The 21,974-nt window shown below is 42.0% G+C and overlaps 1 long non-coding RNA gene across 1 annotated transcript; it reads left to right on the top strand.

Moving 5' to 3' along the window:
• The first annotated feature begins 1,372 nt into the window (after nt 1–1,372).
• LOC129166822 (uncharacterized) lies at nt 1,373–21,675 on the top strand. Its single transcript, XR_011515852.1, has 3 exons — nt 1,373–1,959; nt 20,520–20,873; nt 21,298–21,675. It is a non-coding gene; the product is annotated as an uncharacterized lncRNA (long non-coding RNA).
• Nucleotides 21,676–21,974: the final 299 nt, after the last annotated feature.

Raw genomic sequence — 21,974 nt, 5'->3', positions numbered from 1 at the left:
AAGAGAGCAGCAGGTTCCCACTCAGGCAGCTGCTGTTCAGAAGGGTAATGTTACAAAAGAGGAGTCAGAATAGGACAGACTTTATGAAATTTTGTTTTTGTAAGTCTAAACCTCCTCAAAATAGAAAAAAAGATATATATTGGAACATATTTCCATTCACTGTTAGTAATGAAATCCTCACCATGTTGAAAAATACTCATCCGCTGTTAATTTCTGCTAAATGATTTAGTATTTTTAGCCTCAAATTCCATCAAAACATTGAATAATCAGAAAACTATTGTTTTTCTGATCTAACTTGAGTTTAAGTTCACCTCCTGAAGTTGCAAGAGTGTTATTCTTTGTTCTCTCTATCTAGTTTTATCTTATATTCAGCGCAAAGACATAAAAAAGTCCAAAGCACCAAAAAATCACCCAAGATGAAAGTGCTTCTTCAGATTTAAATCGTCAAGCACAACTTACATTAAAGTGTCAGTGGACAAAACTTCCAATAAAACGGGTCTGTAGCGCTGTTTCTGTGATGGAAAACCAGGATTTAGACACACACGACACGGAAAATAATCTGCTCCTTTTTCAGCAAATTTTATAAAAAGTCATTCCAAACTCCTCCACCACTTCTGCAATGAAAACTGTTGACTATAGAGATGCCCTGAAAAACATTGGCTGAGGGTCAGAATAAGTCAATATTCAGCAACTCGAGGTTAGACAATTGGAGAGTTAAAAATCAGACCTTAATTTTGGTCTAAGCACACCGTTGCCAAATGGAAATCAGAAAAAGAAAAATCCTACATTGCTTCTGATTTGTGCACACACCACCACTGATTCAAGCTAGAGATAAGATACCATACGACCTTACTGAACCCACAGCAGGGACATTTATGCATGACCACAGCTCAGCAAAAGAGTGCAAGACTGACCAAGAATATAAAAGATATATAATAAAATAAGAAGAAACTGTAGTTTCTATGTAGACACATGATAAGCATTATTGGGTTTTCTATTGCTAATATCGATGCTGATATGTAGGAGACATGGTAAGACGATGGCCGATATGTACTGCCAATTTTTATAGATCAATTTTCCTGGTCTAGACATTTCCCACCTCATTTTCATGCTAAAATGTCACTAATAACATTGGTTGATGCACACAAATCTGAATTTAATTATTTGTCTTAACTTAACTGTGCATTTCTCAGTATTAAAGTCAGACACCTAGATAAAGTTTATTTAGAGTATTTATTGTGCTGAAGTTGTTAGTGAATGTAAAAATACATTTAATAATAATAATAATAATAATAATAATAATAATACATTTAACTTATAGGTGCCTTTTCATCGGCCCCCAAAACCAAAATGGGTGAATTGCTAAATGCTTCTCCGCAAGAGGAGTTTTTAATTTAGAATAAGCATTAATTACTAAATGTGTTTCTGATCTGTTTTTCTAACAAAAGTTCATGAGTTTTTTTATAGTAGACATATAATCATGTAGCATCTGCTTAAAACCAAAGGGACTTCCTGTTCCTGCGATAACAGGTGCCAGCTTCACATTCCTCAGTAGTTGTGCCAGCCAGCCAACACTTATTATTAATTGCACCCCTCCCTGGTACAGGAGCATGTTTATTATTTGGAAACCCTCCAGACAAGCAGTTAATTGGCTGACCAATCAGAAGGGAGGGATGGTGACACAACCTAATTTTGGACTGAAGCCTCTATGCTTTTGCCCTGATTTAATTTGCTTTTATTTGTGCCGAAACGCTTGTTACGGATATCCAGACATGCAAACACATCTGCCTGCCAACGCGGAGCATCAAGAGACTTTGTTAGTGGAATTATGATATTTGAGCCGCTCTCAGGTTAGTTGGAGTTTAATTGTGGCACCTGTGGCCTCCGACAGCTCTTGGAGCTGGAAGCAGAGTCTGGGTGCTAGGAACAAAACATAAAACACAGCATCTCATCATCAAGGTGGGTTTGTTACTTCTGTGGTGCTGCTCTGCTCGTTAATGATGTCTTGGCTTCTGCTGTTTTCACCCACGTGTTGGTCCAGGATTACTCACACACTGCTCTGTGTTGTGACTTTAATTGGTTTTAAGCCACATCTTAGCTTTGGTTTGATTCCGTTTTGTTTAAAAGTCCCCTTTTTTGCATTTGCTTGCTAAACCTGGCAGACAGTTGTGAACACAGCTCACTGATGTGATCGTTTGCTCTAATCTTGGTCTCAAGGCAAACAGAATGCAGCTTCCAGAGCTGAATCAATATTCCTGCTCATATCATTGGATTTAATGTTGGAGCTTTGCTGTTCTTCTTTATGCCATTTCGTTCTCATGGAGCTGCTGATTACTGCTTATGGCTGCTGAGTTTGTCTGCTGCATCACTTTTTCATTTGCTCATTTTCATGTTGCTGTCTGCTCCAAACTGGGATTTATTCATGCATTTAGCTTGTTTTGAGTTTGGAATGCAAGTTAAATATTCCCAGTTATCTGCTGTTAAATAATCCAGTGGACTACCATTAGACTTGGTTTCCAGGGTAATGGAGAAGGGACCTACACTTAGTAAAATCTTGCTAATGCAGATTCTCAAATTGCCCGATTTGTTGGGGCTCTGGGATTAAAGAAGTGTTTGTTCATTTGTTTCTTCTCATTTTTCTCACAGGTGGTTAAGACCCATCCTTTCTCTCTGTTACCTCCTAAGGCTGTGCAGTATGACGGAAATCTCATCCTGATGCAAGTCCTATCATTTCCCGGACATGCAAACAGTCCATGAAGTTCTAACAGCAATGACAGATCATCCACATGGAAGACTTGTCTTGCATAAGAGTATTAAAATCCTTGCATTTTCTAATTATCTAAAATATGCAGAAACAAATCCTCCTAAAGAAATATTATATGCTATTTCACAAGTAAAATGTTTTTTACACAAACTTCATCCTTAGCTCCAACTCTCATGAAATATATTAAAATGTTTGTGTGTTTCTGAGATTTAAACCATTTCTTGCCAGGTTTATGATCAAAACCAGATCTTTGAAAAAATGTAAAAAAAAAAGAAATTAGAAATTATAATAATAAATAAAATAAAATTGTAGCTTCCTTGGAGTGTCACAAATGGGCATCAAATATTTTTGCTCACTTGGTAGTTTTTGTGTAATATATTCTAAAAAAAACTAAACAAAAAAATAACATGTTTTAGCTTTTGTTTACAAAACAATGTTGAAACAAAACTTCCTCATTTAAAAATTCATAAGTCCCAACTTTTTACACAAATTTCATCTTTTGCATCAGTCCACAAAATATAACCAAATATTTGTGTTTCTGAGATTTGACCGCTTTATTTCACCGTTTATTGCATGATCAAAACCAGAAATGCAAACAAATGAAAAGTAATATTTGTGTGTGTGTGTCGTGCAGAGGGCTTGTATTGTGGGTGAATTTTCTACACCTTGGAGTGTCACAAATAGGCATAACATTTTTTTTTAATGATTGCATTGTCTGATACACAAATACACAATCTAGTGAAAAACAATAACACTTAAAATTGGGTCTATGACTGGTCTGGGAACACAAAAATGCTAATATGTAGCCTTTAAAAAAATATATTTACATGAGAGTAAATGGCACAAACATTTACAAAGGACTGATATTGTTATAAAATACTTTAAGCATTATATTAAATGTAGTAAGGGAATATTTTTAATTAATTTTGGTAATTTCTCCCAGAATACACATCCTGTAAAAAGAGATAAAATGCATTGGAATAGCAACATATTAACAGAAACACACCTGTCTGCTCAAAAAATGCACCAGGTGCGTGTAAGGGTTAATTATTGATCTTCTGAAATTGACCACATTTTGCTATCAACCAGTCAAAGCTGTACAAGAATCAGGAAATTAAACTTCCCCTCAAACCCAGAATCTGTGCTTCTCTTACAGCAATCAGAATATTGAGTATATTTGTAAAATGTAGTGACTTTTATAATCATGTTTCAACCGAGGAAACATACTTCATGTGTGATTTTTATTTGTCCTCCGCAACATCTCAGTTATTCTAAATCTTTTACAGCAAAATATCTTATTCCTCACAGTGTTGCATACACTTGCGTCACCTCTGCTGATGTGTTTTCATGTGGAAGAATTAGCTGAAAGTGAGGCTGATGTTTGCTCGCTTACGCTCTGTTGATTGTTTCCAGTCCCTCCAATCAACAGCATTATGAAATCTGTGTAGATGGTGTAGAAATCCCCAGATGAGTTGATTTCTGCAAATTCGGCAAGTACACTCCCAGCTGAGGTGCCGGCCTCTTGATTTTGTTTTGACTGGTATTGCTGTTTGCAGCTACCTTTTCAAGCCAGCATGCTGCTTGGTACTGTTCCTGCAAGATTTTGCATCGGCATGTTGCTTTGGCGATTATTCTAAACTGTCATCTAGGGATGGAAACAATATTCTTCTAAAACGGTAACTTTTGCTAAACTGCTAAATATACAGTAGTAATCATAGGAAAACATTTTTTCAGATCAATATGCCCTAGATCCACTTTTTGTACTTTTATCATTAGATGAAAGTAACTGTAAACATATTTGGTACACTATTTTAAAGAGCTGTTAACCAATAATAATGCTAGAATTATGAAATGATATAAATATAAATACTTTACAATGAGTAATAATTTTACCCTGAAATAATCACAAAACAGTCTAATGTCTCAGTCATGTTGGTAGGAAGGTCACATTGAAACATATTTCCTTCTCAGCTGACTGAGTTCCTTGTTTGTGTTTAAACCTGGACTACAACACCTTTTAAGTGTTGTGTTTGAAGGTGCATCATGTAAGAATGACATCCTGTGGTCAAAGTTGGTTACTGCAGGACATTATTCTAGATATAAATTCGCTTTCCCCAGTGCCAGAAGATTCTAGATGACAAACAAAAAGTACATACACAGTAAATGGATCAGTAGATAAATACATTTTCATATCTAGTGGTGTCACTTCTGGGTGTTTTATTGAGAAAGGAAAAGAATAAACAATCTTTTATATACCACCTCTCAAGATAAATTTCACAAGGCACTTCCCAAGAATAAAAATAATTTAACAAAGAAACAAAGGCTATTTCAAAAAATAGGTTAAAATATAAAATGAGAAAAAGGAAAAATTGTGACATAAAAAATGTGTACGGAAAGGGGAAGAGAAAATGAATAAGTAAGAAGTAGTCATAGTAAGAGCTGAATATGAAGGTCACATAAAAGCCAACTTGAATAGGTGAGTTTTCAGCTGTTTTTTAAAGGAGTCCACTGAGTCCACCTATCTCAGGCTCAGGGGGAGAGAGTTCCAGACTCTGGGGGCCACAGCAGCAAATGATTGGTCACCTTTGGTCTTTAGCCTGGTGCGCTGCACAACCAGTAGGCTTTGGTCACTGGACCTCAGGGACCTGCTGGGGGTGTAGGGACTAAGAAGATCACCAATGTAAGATGGCGCTTGTCCATGTAAGGCCCTATAGACCAGAACCAGGATCTTGAAATGAACCCTGAAGTTGACTGGCAGCTGGTGAAGCTGGAGGAGAAGTGGGGTGATGTGGGGTGATGTGGGTGTGTTTGGAGGACTTGGTCAGAAGCCAAGCACAGGCATTCTGAACCACCTGTAGACGGTTCAGGCATTCGTGGAGTACAGATGGTTCTCTTTTCGCTCCCTTATCTTTTTTTTTTCCCCAAGACTCTTTGTCCTGTCTGCCCACAGAGCGCTTCTCTGCATTTATTCTGAAAAACCCTATTTTTAACCATAGATTTGATAAACTGGTCATTCAATGCGATAAGATTTTTTCAACAATGAGAACGGAGCAGGGGGCTCCCACATGTCCACAGGGGACACACCCGGCGGGATAAATGCTGGATTCCCGTAAGGAGTGGAAGATAAAATGCCTCTCCCAGCTGTCCATCGAGGATATCGAAATCGTGCGGATATTCGTCCTGATGATCACTGGATTTCTCCTGATTGGAGTGGGAGGATATCTGGTTTTCTGGAAATTTGGGAAGACGGGAGCGATTGGAGGGCGACCTGCACCCACGGAAAGCACCGTCCGTGTGGACTTCACAGACTGGAACGTTACTCGAGGTGAATTGTAAGCTGGACAATATTTTAGCTGCGATACCGGTATTAGTGTGCAAAATGGATGTCATCTCGGAGAGAGTCACCGGATGGTATGGACAAGTTTAAAAACCCCAAATTGGCTTCACTGAAGGACTGGAATGATCAGTTTAAAGACTGAAGGCAGAGAGGAAAACTCTCTCAGCCTGACCCAAACAAATTCTTGTTATCCAAATCTGACGCCCTGGTAGCCTTGAGCAGCAAGGCAACAAACCCCCACAAAGGAATGCAGACAGATACTGTGAAAACCCGACCGGATCCCCGGCCTCTGTCAGGTCTCTGCCGGGGTTGGGCGCACTTGGGTCCAGGGCCGCTGAGTTCCGAGCTCAGCCTGCCCTTGAGGGGGTGGCTGTGGACGGGCCTGAGGGGCTTGCTGTGGCTGTGGTTGGCACTAAATGCACTATAAATTATTACCGTGTGCTTTTCACTAAAGATTGTTACTGTTATATGTCCTCATGCGGTTGGCGCAGTGATATTTTGGTTCTGTTGATTGTCATTTATTCTCTTTCTGCAGGTCTAGAAGTAGATTCTTCTACATCCTTTGTTTATTTTTGTGAATGTTTCTCTATCCAACTCTTCCTTCTCTATCCCTCCTTTCATTTCTGTCTCCGTGTTCGTTCGTTTTAAACAAAAAATATCTAATAAAGCTTTGATATCAGGCAAGGAAATATATCAATCAATCAATCAATCAAAGCTTTATTTATAAAGCGCCTTCCGCAACCCTGTCAGGAAGCCCAAAGCGCTGAACATGGTACAGTTAAGTAAATATATTGAATAAATCAACAATAAAAGAAATTCAAATTACAAAATACAAATTACAAAATACAAAATGGAAATTACAAGATAGATGAAACATTCTGGTAAAGGACAAATGTGTGAAACACATATGGATTGAGTGGATGGATTGAGTGTACCAATGAAAACTGGAATGGATTCAACATAATAGAGGGCCAAAATCAAACATGTTCTGGAAACGCCAAGCGGAGGAGGTGTGTTTTTAGGTGATTCTTAAAGACTGGCAGAGAAGGGGACAGCCTAACTGAGGGTGGCAACTGGTTCCAGAGTGACGGTGCTAGGACTGAGAAAGCCTGGTCCCCACGGGTACGACACCTAGACCGAGGGACAGCGAGCAGGCCTTGGTCAGAGGAGCTGAAGCTACACTGCTCAACCTGTGAGAGTAAAACTCTAAGGCTTGTCTTTGGCAGTCAGACATAAATTCTGATTGCTTTACAGCCGTAAAGTTACACGGGGGAAAAACTAACAAAAAAGAACAGACTATTTGCTTCTAATTCACCGTTAGCATGGTTAGCTCAATATTAGCCTCCAGACTGCTTCACCTGATATTAGAGTATACCACAAAGAGATGCCCTGGCTTCTTAGGGATACAAGAAATTGCTTCTGGGTCACTCCTGTTTACTGGCTTTCATGCTCTGGAACAAACAACATACAACCCTCTTTGACCATTTTGAAAGGAGAAACACTGACAACCTCCCACCCAGCTGAGATAAATCTGTTTCATATTAAACTTCCTTCCAACATGATTGTTTTTTTAAAGAGTCCATCTTAGGTCAGGGGCAGATGTGGAAACATATTGTTTGTGTTGTTGGAATGCCACAAATCTCCAACAGAGCTTCATGTGATCGACAGACTAGAGAATATTGTTATGCTATTAGATTCTGTAATAAAGTTGTTCAAATGTGCTGCAAAAATTCTATTTATCATGACGCAATTGTAATGTTTTGTGTGCACCTGTTGGTGCTTGGACAGAGGGGAAAACATCCTCTACTGCCATGAATACCTCATCCTCTGCAGCCTCATGTCTTGCATCTTCCTAAACTTGACACTGGATTAGAGAGGTTTGCTTAATTTCATTTCACTGGCGCATGACCCAGCTAGAATAATGAGCAGTGAGGGAGGAGTTTATTTTCTATAATAGAAGCAAAAATGTTTGCTGGCAGGAGGAGGTGTCACCTTAAATCACAGTGATCCATCAGTGATTGGGGTCATTGTGTTTTTAAGAAGTGACAACATGAGTCTTATAGAGGAATAATAATGAAAGGAAACCAACAGTTTGTTAATTAATAGCCTGTACTTCATCATATACAGCCATTCAACTGATTGTAAATTATTTGATTCAACAATCGTGACATTGAAATGGCACCCATGTAGACTAGATGTTAATATCTATATTCTTTCACGCCTCAGCATTGCCCCAGAGTCAGATTAATCTTAACTCAACCGAAGGAAGACACAATTTGAGACAAAAAATGTCTTTTTTTTAAAGGTAGTATAGCTTAAAAACTTTTTTCCAGGTATTAGCCTGTCTACTATTTAATTTATTTACACCTACCATCCCATCCATCTTCCACTGCCTCTCCGGGGTCGGGTTGCAGGGGCAGCAGCCTAAACAGAGCAGTGTGGCTGGTAAGATACTTGGACTCCTCCACTTGAGGCAGGACCACATTCCTGGCCTGGAGAGAGCATTCTACCCTTTACCTACTTAAGACCATGGTCTTGGATTTATTGGAGCTGATTCTCATCCCAGCTGCTTCAGGTCCAGCGAAAGTTGGAGATCACAGTCTGATGAAGCCAGCAGGATCACATCATCTGTAAAAACCAGATACCTGATTCTTAGGCCACCTAAACTGATCCTCTCAACACCTTGACTGTGCCCAGAAATCCTGTCCATAAATGTTGTGAACAGAATTTTTGAAAAATTGCAGCCTTGGCAGCGTCCAACTCTCACCGAGAAGGAGCCTGATTTACTGACGACAATGCGGACCAAGCTCTGGCAGGGTAATACAGGGACCTAACAGCCCATATCAGAGGGCCTGGTACTCCATACCCCTGGAGGTCCTGAGGTTCGACTACATGGTAAATGGCCTGTATTTGATATTGATATTGATCAGTCACTCACCCATTCACACACACATTCACACCATGGTGGGGATGAGATGCAATGTGGCCACAGTTGCCCTGGGGTGCACTGACAGAGGTGAGGCTGCCGAGCACTGGTGCCATCGGTCCCTCCGACCACCACCAGCAGTCAAGGCGGGTTAAGTGTCTTGCCCAAGGACACAATGACAGCGACAGATTGACTAATCCTCCTCTTCAGAAGCCCCTAATAGACTTTACCAGGGAGACTCAAGGCTAGTTTATACTTTTCCGTCTGCGTCGGTATGGAGGCATACAACGCCATTACCTGTCATTGCAAGGGCTCTCCAACAGGCTTGCAATGGCAGATGGAGCAGAGCCCACTTTTCTAAATATCTGTCAAAAGTGACTGAGACCAAAAGCCTGTGATTGGTCAGGATGCTGCTTCCTTTGACTTCATCAACACCACCATTCCCCCTAAGAACAAGTTAAACGAGAGCCGAACATGTCTAACGGAGCAGACTGAAGAACGCCCAATTATATAAACATTAAAATACCCGGGACTAAAGGAGTACAAGTCAGAAAATTATGGGAAATGTGAGTTTAGAGGTGGTGACTGCATGGAGAAGTAGTGGACCAATGTGTCCATGTTAAAAAGCTCTGAAATACATAAACACAACATGAACACTAGAGACATGACTGCAGGATACCCCAGAAAAGCACTACGCCCTCTGCTCCCCTGGAGGAGAATAGCTTCCCAACACTGACACAGCAACAGAGAAGTATAAATGGAAAACAACAATATGTGTGCATGTGAGTGCAACCTTGCTGACGAAGTATAAACTAGACTTCAGGATTGTGATCCCCCTCTAGTTGAAACACACCCTGGGGCTCCCCTTTTTAAAAAGCGGTTATGAAACCACGTTCTGCCGAATGACATGATAAAAATGAATTTGCCACAAAGTTTATTCTTACTAATCTAATTTTCTATTGCCTGCCTGGGCCTTAATACTACGTCAAGTTGATAATTCATGCTAATGAATAAAGAACAGCCCAGCCTTATTAGAAAACATGAGCACAAATGAAACTTAAGACTCTGCCATGTGTTTGATTCTGTTGTTGACATACGTGTGATAAATGTGTGGGCCCGTGTTTATTAGAATGTCTCAAGACCAAGTGAGTTTGTTTTAATTGTCAATACACTTAAAAATGCCAAACCCATTTAGTTATCCTGAAAAAGCGTTCAATTGACCATGAAGTACAATCCAAAGATTTTTCCGTTTCACTTGAATGAATGTGGATGACAGCAATTATTTCCGTTTTGTCTGAGACTCGTTACTTTGCAATGATGGCAGGTATTCATTTGACATATGCAGTATTTATGCTTCATTAAGACCTTTAAGTACCTAATCTTCTACTTTTTCTATTGCGATTCTATAAATACTGTAAAGAAACTTGTTTTTTAGCCTGATGAACACAACGTCCTCTTAAGTTAAGAGTCGAGCATAAAGCTTAAGGCTGTTATTTAACGCAACAGTGGTGATTTTCTGGGGAAAACTATGTACCTGTGTGATGAATAGAATAGTCACTTGTATTTTGATTGAACAAAAACTGTGATGCACTACCTGATGGTAATAAGTGTTTACTTTTTACCATCGACAGGAATAGTTGTGCTCTTTACAGTTCTGATAAATGCTGATCCTACATTCTGTGGTGAGATTTTATTTTTTGTAAAGGATGGGCTGTTGCTACTGGTGCATAAAAGGTAAACAGGACACTGTTAATGGGAGCTGTACAGTAGGTAATCAGATTCCCTGGAGTGTTGTAGCAGGGTTAATGTGGGGAGCAGGCTCGGCTAAATGAGCAATTTCAAAGGGTACTTTAATGTTTTGTAAGACATCCTTGCATCTGAGGCGGTTTATTCGGACTACTGTAGCAGCCCTAGTAGCAATTATTTATAAAGTTTTACTCAGAAACAGAAACTTATTGAGATAAGACTTTGATACAATTTGCAACAACAAACTGTTGACGATGGTAAAAAAAAAGTTTGATGTCTTGGCTATGACTTGGCTAGGTTTCTCCTGGGATATCTCTCCATCTTGTGCTTAATTTGGTTGTACGGGACTTTTGTTTGGCAAACTAAGAGGACAATCCATCGCTTTGCAGAACGTTTACTTCAGCGCTGTGGGTGGGAATGATTGCGTCAGTGCAGTGGACAGATTTAGACATTTTTGGCATTGCTGCATTTGCTTCAAGAACACTAAAACTCGACCCAATCGCCACCGCTCAAATCTACCTCTAACAGTCTCATCCTGAGTGCTGGTGCCCACATCCAATTTTAAACTGCACTTAGACACAGATGGCTGTGGGTGCAAGTGGGGTGGTGTGGTGGCATCAGCTGGCATAGGCCAGACAATTGCCTGCACTACCCGCTCACCACAGCCATGAATACACCTCATCAACACGCACTAACACTGAACTGGAGCAGGCAGAGGGGGATTAGGGGTCTTGGCACACCTCTGTTGTCGCTTGGCTTGCCGGGGCTGGAGACTAGGAGGGGGATCTGGCCATCTTGTTGGGATCTGGGGTGGTGGGATGCTTTGCTCAGCGTTGGGCGGAGGTGCCTGCTCATCATCACCCCAGCAGAAAGGAGAAAACTCTGGGAACCAGTGATGGTTGTACCCCTTGTGCAGCAGTAGCGGGACCAGAGTGAATATGGTGTGTATGGGGAGCGTGAGTGGGTTCATTTTGTAAGTGTTAGGTTGTATGTGTATGTGTGCGCATGAGGGAGGGAGTGTGTGACTGTGTCTGTGAATGGCTGTATATGTCAGGAGGGGTCTTGGACTCCTCCCCTCTCCTGCCACATTTGGTGTGGAGTGTGGTGCCTTGGTCTGCCTGAGTGTTTGCGGCTCCTGGGTCAGGGGGTTTAAGATTTTTGGAGTCTGCCTGATAGATCCCGGTGGCTGCCTGGTGGGATCTGATTCCCGGGCGGAGCAGGTCGCCCCTGGGTCCCGGGTAGCTGGGTTCCGGGCTCGGCCGGCTTGGGGGTGTGAGGCTGCAGGTGAGCCTGTGGGCATGCCGCTGATATCTGTGTAGGAGCTCCTTCCATCTCCTACACATCTTTGGGGGGTAGATCTGTGGCCCCTCACACTCTCTATTGGATGCTCCTATAGAGAAACCTTACATATACAAGTGCGGGTATGCACACAGGTGCTCATATGGGGCTCTCATAAGTATGGACTTGGGCATTTTCAACACGTCTGTGGTTGTGGTTGGCTCTAAATGCACTGTGAGTTATCATGTGATTGTTCAGTAAAACAATGTTGATTTTTATATTTCCTCATTAGGTTGACGCAGTGATAGCTTGCTCCTGTTGTATTGCTGTGTGTCCCCTTTTTTATTTTATTTTTCTCTTTCTACTGGTCTAGAAGCAGACTCTTGTTCATCATTGATTGTTTATTTTTGTGAAACCCCCCTTTTTTGTTTCTTCCTTTCTCTTGCACCTCTGTCTCCGTGTCTGGCCGGAATTATAAAGCATTCAAAAAACAATAACAATAAAGTTTTAAGTATCAGACGTAACATTAAAGCAGAAGCTTTGATGCTCCACCTGAGAGTAAATCTGTAAGGCTTGTCACCAGCATTCAGACATTAATTCTGTTTGCTTCACAGCCAGACAGGACACGGGGGAAAAAACAAAAAATAACAAATCTACCTCTAACTGCTGACGTATGACTAGATTTTGATCGTTTATCGCTTTCGAGGTGAGCTGCTTGAAATCTGGTGATACTGATTGAGGTCACATCGCCCAGCCCTACTTTACCGTCCAAACCTGTACCAAAAATAACTCCTCTCTGATTTTCTTCAGCTCGATTTTCTGATTCCTAAATTACTTTCAACATATAGACTCGACACTCTTTTCTTTTTTGACCCCCCCCCCATGAGTCTACTCTAGAGACTAGATTGTGTCAATATGCTTTGACGAGTGTGCCTGTTAGGTTTTTACTTATGCTTTACCCCTTTTTGAAGCTAAGAGGACAGAGAAAAGATGAGAACAGATGAGAAAGAAACCTGGGTATAAAAATATGTTCCTTATTTAATCAAAACACACCTTATTTTTGTTACACAACTTACACATGTTCTTGGGGCTGGAGGTTCTAACACAATCTACTAGACACAGCCCAACAAAGAAAACGCCTGAGTCAAATAAACAGTTAATAAAGAAAAATCACAGCTTTTAATTAAAAGCTGGAAAACAGACTAATCAACAGGTCTCAGGTAGCTTTTAAAATGAAATAGTTACTTGGGCTGGTAAGAGTTTCTGTAACCCAAACGGCTCTCTGAAGCCAAACAAAAGAACCTTTTAAAGAACAGAGAATACTTAGTTTTCTGTCCAGGCACATATACTAGAGTGAAGCAATTGGCTACAAACCACTGACTCAAGCTTAAACAGAATACCATGCAGAGGCTTTCCTCTAAACGCGCGCACAATTGTATTCTAAAGTCAGGGTGTTCAGAACAGAGCAGAAATGGAGACTACTCATGGGTTAGGAGTAGCTCCCCGGGCGTGTATCCAGCGTTCCTTTTATCCCCTCTCGGGAACAAACACACTCAGTCCAAGATGAGCTGCAGGTGTGACTGCAGCAATTCGGAGCGGAGATTTCCCCGTGACGTCATCGGAGAGAACGTCCGCAGCGAGGGAATCCCGGCACGTCTCCACAGCAACGGGGACGCCACCCTCCAGCGATGTCTTGCGCCGGTGTGTCCTTAACTGTTTAGAACTTAAATGCGCCATTTTAAACAAACACAATAATAATAATAAAAAGAAAACAGCACATTTACGGCCACACATGAGTGGGGAACGTGACACCCCCCAACAACAAAACAAGTTTGTTGTTTACAATAAACTTTCCAGAACTCTACTCTACTCTATCTTTCCTTCATCCACTTCTGCAACACGTGACAAACAGTCAGCCATTACATTCTCTGTTCCCTTCTTATGCTTAATCACCAGATGAAACTCCTGTAACAATAGAGCCCACCTCATCAATCGCTGGTTGTGATTAAACATCCTGGCCAAAAACGTTAATGGGTTATGGTCTGTATAAACCGTGAGGGGCTTGTCACCAGAACCTACATAAACATGGAAATGTTGTAATGCCATCAGTAATGCCAAGGTTTCCTTCTCTACGGTTGAATAACGGGTCTGACAAGGGCTGAACTTTTTTGAGAAATAAGCAACAGGATGAACCAAACCATTCTCATCATTTTGCAAAAGAACAGCTCCTGCTCCCACCTGGCTCGCATCCACTTCCATAAAGAAAGGTTTAGCCAAGTCTGGAGCTTTCAGGATAGGAGCATTGGTCAAAAGAAGCTTGCAAGAAGTAAAGGCTGCCTGAGCTTCCTGGTTCCATTTAAAGGGGACCTTGGGACTTAATAATTGGGTAAGAGGACAGACCACCGTAGCAAAGTTGTTACAGAAACACCGGTAATATCCGACCATTCCCAAAAAACGTCGTAGCTCCCTCCTGGTCCTTGGAACTGGGAACTCAGAGACTGATTTAACTTTGTCAGAAAGCATCCTCACAAAACCATGCCCCACTTCTTTACCCAAGTAAGAGACCGTGGCTCTTACAAACTCACACTTAGCCAAGTTTACAGTCAATCGTGCAGCAGCTAAGCGATCAAATAACTCTGTCAACGTTTTCATGTGGTCTTCCCACGAAGTAGTATGGACAACAAGGTCATCCAGGTAAGCACTGCAACAATCCAAACCAGCTGTCACCGTATTAATAAGACGCTGGAAAGTGGCAGGAGCATTTTTCATGCCAAATGGCATGACAGTATACTGCAAAAATGCGTCTGGTGTGACAAAAGCCGAAATCTCTGATGCTGCATCGGTTAAAGGAACCTGCCAATAACCTTTCAATAGGTCAATCTTGGTAACAAAGGTTGACATCCCCACCCTATCGATGCAATCATCAATTCTAGGCAAAGGGTAAGAATCAGAGACTGTCACTACATTCACCTTTCTGTAGTCAGTGATGAATCGTGGGGAACCATCAGGTTTCCTCTCGATCAAGCACGGGGAACTCCATGGACTACAGCTTGGAATGGCCAACCCATTCCGTATCAAGTAGTCGGTTTCCTGCTTCATCAGTGCTCTCTTATCCGGACTAACCCTATAAGGATGCTGCTTAATAGGTGTGGGCTCTGTAAGAACTACATCATGATAACACACAGTTGTACGAGTAGGAATATCTGAAAACAAACTCAAATGAGAGTTAACGAGCACATATAGGTCACCACGTTGTCCACTGTCCAAATGTGATAATTTTTCATCCAGCTTACTCAACGCCGCCGAGTTTGTCAGGCGGGGACTCATAATGGCAAAAGAACTTGTTCCTTGCTCCTCTGGATTCAGAGATGTTGAGATGACACCAGCTGCGCACACCGGGGCATCACTGGACACCTTCTGAAGGGTAACCTGAGAAACATAGGGTTTTAGCAAGTTGCTATGACACACACGCACAGATCCTCTACGTTTTGGTGTTTTTATGGCATAGGTGTTGTTGCCAACTTTATGACTAACCTCAAACGGACCCTCAAAACGCGTGGTCATAGAATCCCCTGATGTCTGCGTTAAAACTAGAACCTGATCTCCAGGAAAATGTTCACGATGTTTAGACCTTTTATCAAAGCTAACTTTCATGGAACTCTGAGCGTGTTTAAGATGCTCACGAGCCACTTCATTGGCATGACGCAGACGACTCCTGAACAGTTTGACATACCGAGTCACCTTGGCTTTCTTAGAACTTGGAGACCGTAAAAAGCGCTCTTTCAAAGCTTGCAACGGACCTCTGGGGGTGTGGCCAAACACAAGCTGAGCAGGACTGTACCCCAATGACTCTTGGGACGCTTCTCTAGCTGCAAACAGTAAAAATGGGACTCCCTCATCCCACTGACGACCAGTACTGTAGCAATACTTCCTCAGCATGCTCTTGAAGGTTTGGTGCCAACGCTCCAACACACCTTGTGACTCAGGATGGTAGGGTGATGACATGATATGTTTAACTCCTAATGATTCTGCCACCTTTTTAAACAGGTCGGACGTAAAGTTTGAGCCTTGGTCAGTTTGAATAACCCTTGGCAACCCGAAAAGTGAGAAAAACCCATTCAGAGCTTTAATGACGGACTTAGTTGTAACAGAAGACAATGGGATGGCTTCTGGAAAACGAGTAGCTCGACACATTATGGTTAACATGTATTTCTTTCCTGTTTGCGTGCGGGGCAGTGGACCCACACAGTCAACAACAATGTGGTCAAATGGATTTCCTATTACTGGGATTGGGGATAAAGGCACTTTGGTAATGGGTTGGTTAGGCTTTCCCACCAGTTGGCAGGTATGGCACTGTTTACAAAACGTAGCAACATCTTTCTTCATCCCTGGCCAAAAGAAATGATCCAACACAGCAAGGTAAGTTTTCTTAATACCCAAATGACCTGACCATTTGCTTTCATGAGCAAGGGCTATGATTTGATGTCGAAAACAGTGAGGGATGACAACCTGGCTTACTCTACCCCAGGGAGCCTTTTCCGCTCTGGGATTTCTCCAATACCTCATTAAAACACCTTCTTGAAGGTAATATCCTACAGGTTTTTCTTCAGAATCACTTACAGCAGAGAAACACTTATCCAACGCTTTGTCCCTTTTCTGTTCTGTAATCAATGTAGTTTGGGAAATCAGATCTTTATCATCTTGACTTTCTGAAGAATCTTCTGGGACATCTTCCACAGGAACTGTTTCCTGAGGCTGATCATGAAACAAAGGCCGGGTTCCAGACCCTTCAAACAAGGCGGACACATTCAGTAGATTCTCAACATCCTTTTTAGCACTTGATCTTGTGACTACACAAGCAGGTGAGATACCTGGCGGTGATTTACTACACTCCAAAATCATAGGGTTTTCCAACACCTGAGGTGTGGGCACAACAGCGCCTCCTGCAATATCATTGCCCAAGAGTAGAGCAATGCCAGCAACGGGCAGAGCCGAACAAACAGCCACTTTAAACCTCCCAGACACGAGTTCGCTGTTAAGGTTTATCTCATGTAAGGGGCATGAAACAACCTCTGACGTTAATCCTTTTAACAGGACAGAGACATTTGTGAAACTTGTGTCATTAAATGGTAGCACACTGTTCAAAATAAGGGTCTGTGAGGCACCAGTGTCTCTAAGAATTTTCACTGGCACTGAACACGTTTCATTGTCACCCAGACTCACTGAACCACTGAACACAAATGGCTCAAAGGTCTTGTCTAACATCTTCCTGCTAGATTTGGGCAAAGTTTGAGAAAGAAAGGCAACCTCCCGCTCTGAATCAGATCTGTCCTTTTTCTTTTTCAAAAGTAAACAATCCTTAACCCCATGTCCTGGTTTGTGACAATAAAAACAGCGTGGAGGACTTCTCATACCAGAAATTCCTGGCGTTCTTGGTTTCACAGCATAGTGTCTTTCGTGTCGTACTCTGTCTTCAACTTTAATACAATGTGTAAGAGCAAACTCATCAGCCAAAATGGCAGCAGCAGACAAAGTTGTCACCTTTTGTTCGTTTAGATACAAAACAATCCTTTCCGGTAAACAACGCTTGAATTCTTCAAGAAGAATCAGCTCCTTCAGCTCTGATATCGTAGTTACTTTAGACGCCAAAACCCATTTATCAAACAATAAGCTTTTTTCGCTAGAAAACTCCACAAATGTCTGAGACCCATCCCTTTTTCTTAGAGACCTAAATTTCTGACGGTAAGCCTCAGGTACAAGTTCATATGCGTGCAACACAGCTTCTTTAACTGTATCATAGTCAGAACTATCTTGTACAGACAGAGATGCCATTACCTGTTGCGCCTTCCCACTCAATTTGCATTGTAAAAGAAGAGGCCATACTTCCCGCGGCCAACAGAGCGCCGTCGCTAAGCGCTCAAACGCGGTGAAGTAGCTGTCCACTTCGGCCTCCCGGAATGGTGGCATCAGCGTCATGCACTTCCCGACATCCGGCCGCTCAGGAACCATCCCCAGTCCTGTGTCAGGCACGTCCCTTCTGTGGACTGGCTGTTGCGCCTGTATCTCCAGCTCCAACCGTCGGAGCCTAATCTTCGTTTCAGCTTCCAGTTCTAGCTTCCGCATTTCAAAGTCCCTCTGCCGCTGCTTGTCCTCTGCCTCCTGCTTCAAACGAGCCAACCGCAATTGTAGCCGGGCGGTGTCAGGAGAACTGGTCCTGGACTCTGAGGAAGACGGGTCATAACGAGGGAGAGATAATGGAGGAGTCTTTTGTCCCTCACTCCTTTTTGGAGTTTGTCTCCCATCAGCCGGATCCTTTTCTCCACCACCCGCTGTGGCGCCATCAGCATCCTCTTCACCTTCATCAATGTCCCCCTTTAGCTGTGAAGGCAAAACAGCAGGATCAGACAAAGGAGATAGCATCTTTAGCTGTTCCATGGTGAGCACGATCTGCTCCTTAAGGTCCTTCTTCAGCATTTGCTGAGCACCAGGGAGACCCAAGTGAGCAGCTACCTCCAATAGATCCTGTTTCCGACATGTCTCCAGTTGTCTACGGGAAGGGGACTCTAGGAAGGCCTGCAACTCAAACCCAGACATGTTATTGCACGGAAAAATATTTTCTCTACCCAAGCAAAGATTAGCAACAGCAATAGAAAAGAGGAAAAGGAGGAGTAGTAGCAGAAGACAAAAATCCCGGATGAGCCCCCACTTGTTAGGTTTTTACTTATGCTTTACCCCTTTTTGAAGCTAAGAGGACAGAGAAAAGATGAGAACAGATGAGAAAGAAACCTGGGTATAAAAATATGTTCCTTATTTAATCAAAACACACCTTATTTTTGTTACACAACTTACACATGTTCTTGGGGCTGGAGGTTCTAACACAATCTACTAGACACAGCCCAACAAAGAAAACGCCTGAGTCAAATAAACAGTTAATAAAGAAAAATCACAGCTTTTAATTAAAAGCTGGAAAACAGACTAATCAACAGGTCTCAGGTAGCTTTTAAAATGAAATAGTTACTTGGGCTGGTAAGAGTTTCTGTAACCCAAACGGCTCTCTGAAGCCAAACAAAAGAACCTTTTAAAGAACAGAGAATACTTAGTTTTCTGTCCAGGCACATATACTAGAGTGAAGCAATTGGCTACAAACCACTGACTCAAGCTTAAACAGAATACCATGCAGAGGCTTTCCTCTAAACGCGCGCACAATTGTATTCTAAAGTCAGGGTGTTCAGAACGGAGCAGAAATGGAGACTACTCATGGGTTAGGAGTAGCTCCCCGGGCGTGTATCCAGCGTTCCTTTTATCCCCTCTCGGGAACAAACACACTCAGTCCAAGATGAGCTGCAGGTGTGACTGCAGCAATTCGGAGCGGAGACTTCCCCGTGACGTCATCGGAGAGAACGTCCGCAGCGAGGGAATCCCGGCACGTCTCCACAGCAACGGGGACGCCACCCTCCAGCGATGTCTTGCGCCGGTGTGTCCTTAACTGTTTAGAAATTAAATGCGCCATTTTAAACAAACACAATAATAATAATAAAAAGAAAACAGCACATTTACGGCCACACATGAGTGGGGAACGTGACAGTGCCGTCATCTCTGCCTAGGTAATTAGCATTGCTTCGATTTAAGTCATTAAAGAGGTCCTTCACTCAGAAACCATTTTTACCTATTATTTTTGAAAATGATCGGTCATGCTGAGATTAACATGCAGGCTGAACATGAAAATAGTCTCCTACACCTATCTGCTGCATTTGCTTCTGACAGCTCTATGTCACACTGTCACTGTCACTTAACCTTCATGGACTCACCCATCCTGGCTCGTGACAAGGAAGGCTGTTTTTTTAGCATCCAGGAAAAAGCAGAGAATCTTTCAACTACTAGAGGCTAACCATTAGCATTAGGAACTCCACCACACAGCACAACTCCTTCAGACTTGTTATTTGTGGAGAGAAAGCATCAGCGTCGCAGAGCAAACAGTCGGTGGTAGAGTCATGTTGCTGTTTGCCAATCAGAGGTGAGATGTCCAAATATCCGGAAATAAGACTCAAAATCTTGCTGTCTGAAGACACCTTTCCTCCAGTTGAATTCTCCATGCAGGTGCTTCTGGGCTTTTTTCTCCCCAGGGTACGACTTACAAGGCATTCATTCTTACCAGAGACCACTGCAAATGTGTTAAAAGATGAAGTGAGTAAAGGACCTCTTTAAATTCTTCTAGTGAATTTTTCCTTTTTTTTTTCAAACTTCTTGAATCCTCAAACCCAATCAGCATAAAAAGGAAAACAAAACAATGACCTAGAAAACTTCAAATATTGTCGCAACTGGTTTAAGCTGAATATTTGTTTTTCTGTCTTTTCTACAACATTCATAACCTGCTGCAACATAGCACTTAAGCATTGACAAAGGCAGGAAGGCATTTCTGTATTCAAAATCTTCTTTATATATATATTTTTATATATTTTTTTTTACAGGCTGGGACTCTGTGACACCGTTGGACTGCTTCTCTTGAAGGAGAAATGCCAGCCTCGTTTTTTACCTCGGGCAATACTTTCAAATATGCACAAACGCTGCAGGCAACACGACTAAACTTGAGTGTGGCGAGGAGATGGTTTGTTGGCGGTGGGAGCAGGGGGGAGAGAGGGAGGCATAACATTTGAGTGTGCCACAGAAACACGACCATAATTGAATCCCCTGACAGCTGTTTGACTTCTGTCTCTTCTAGGACTGGCCTGGTTTTACTCCCATGCTGTAATTCACTCAACGACTTTCCCTGGTTCTTTAGCTGAATTTCAACAAAATGGTGCAAATCCATTTTTAACCCACAGGTAAACCACTAGTTTAGCAAGACAGTGCAGGCTTTGTTTCATATCTACCACTTTAGGATTATTGTAATGTATCTGGCCACTTGCAGATTTCCTCTCGGCTAATAAAAACACCATTCCGGTGAGTGGCTTTGTCCCACAAACAATAAAGTTGATGCTAATTTAATGGAATGAAAACATTTTAACCTTCTAATTTGCATCTTTTAAATATGAATAAAAAATGGCACTGAAAACCAGGCTCGTGATGCTCAACGCCCACAGTTACGTTTGACATTTACCTCCTACTAGAATTCATCAACATTGACGCTCCCTCATCTGCGCCTCATGTTTATGGGCAGAAACCTCAAATGTTCTGTACTAAATGTCTTGTTCTCTTATGCCTGCAGTTAAGTTGCAAATGTTTTTTTTTTATTCTGTTATTTCATAGACGTGACCCCATCAGTGTAGCTGCTTTTATCAACATCCATTTGTCGACATGCGCGTGATTGGCTTGATGGACTCATCGTTTTGGAAACAAAGAACCCCGCTCAGAAATAGTAGTCTTGTTTACTACCACCTGTTTACTGCTTTTAGACTGAATCAGCCAAAGCGTGTGCAGAGAGCTCACTGACAGAAATGTGCACCATGAAAAAGAAGAAATACATAGCTGCTGCAGAGAGCTGAGATGATTCATTCGGGGGGGTTTCTTTATGGAAAGTCACGAAACTGTTTGTATTGAACTGAATCAAGTCATTTGTGAAAGATTAAAAGAAACTAGATTTGTACACTTGATTAAACTTGTGTTAATCCCTAATCTTTAACAAAACTGCAGTGTAGAAGTGTTGTTCTCTGATAAAACATTTTTTAATGATATGTTTCTGATTATAATCAGTCACTCTGAGTTTTTCATGCAGGCTGAACATGAAAATAACCTCCTACACCTACCTCTAGGGTGTGAAAAACCTGACAGATCTACATCAATCAGTCACATGGACTAACTTGTGCTAGCTTGCAACGGGGAAGGCTGTTGTTGTTGTCCAGAATCAGCAGGGGACGTCTGGGCTAGCAGAAGCTAATTGTTAGCATTAGCAACTCAACCACACAGCCGAAGCTCTTTTAGACTTG

The sequence above is a fragment of the Nothobranchius furzeri genome, chromosome 12, assembly GCF_043380555.1.
Source record: "Nothobranchius furzeri strain GRZ-AD chromosome 12, NfurGRZ-RIMD1, whole genome shotgun sequence".
Lineage (NCBI taxonomy): Eukaryota > Metazoa > Chordata > Actinopteri > Cyprinodontiformes > Nothobranchiidae > Nothobranchius > Nothobranchius furzeri.
The sequence above is the reverse complement of the archived record's forward strand: the minus strand, read 5'-3'. Positions and strand labels throughout refer to the sequence as shown.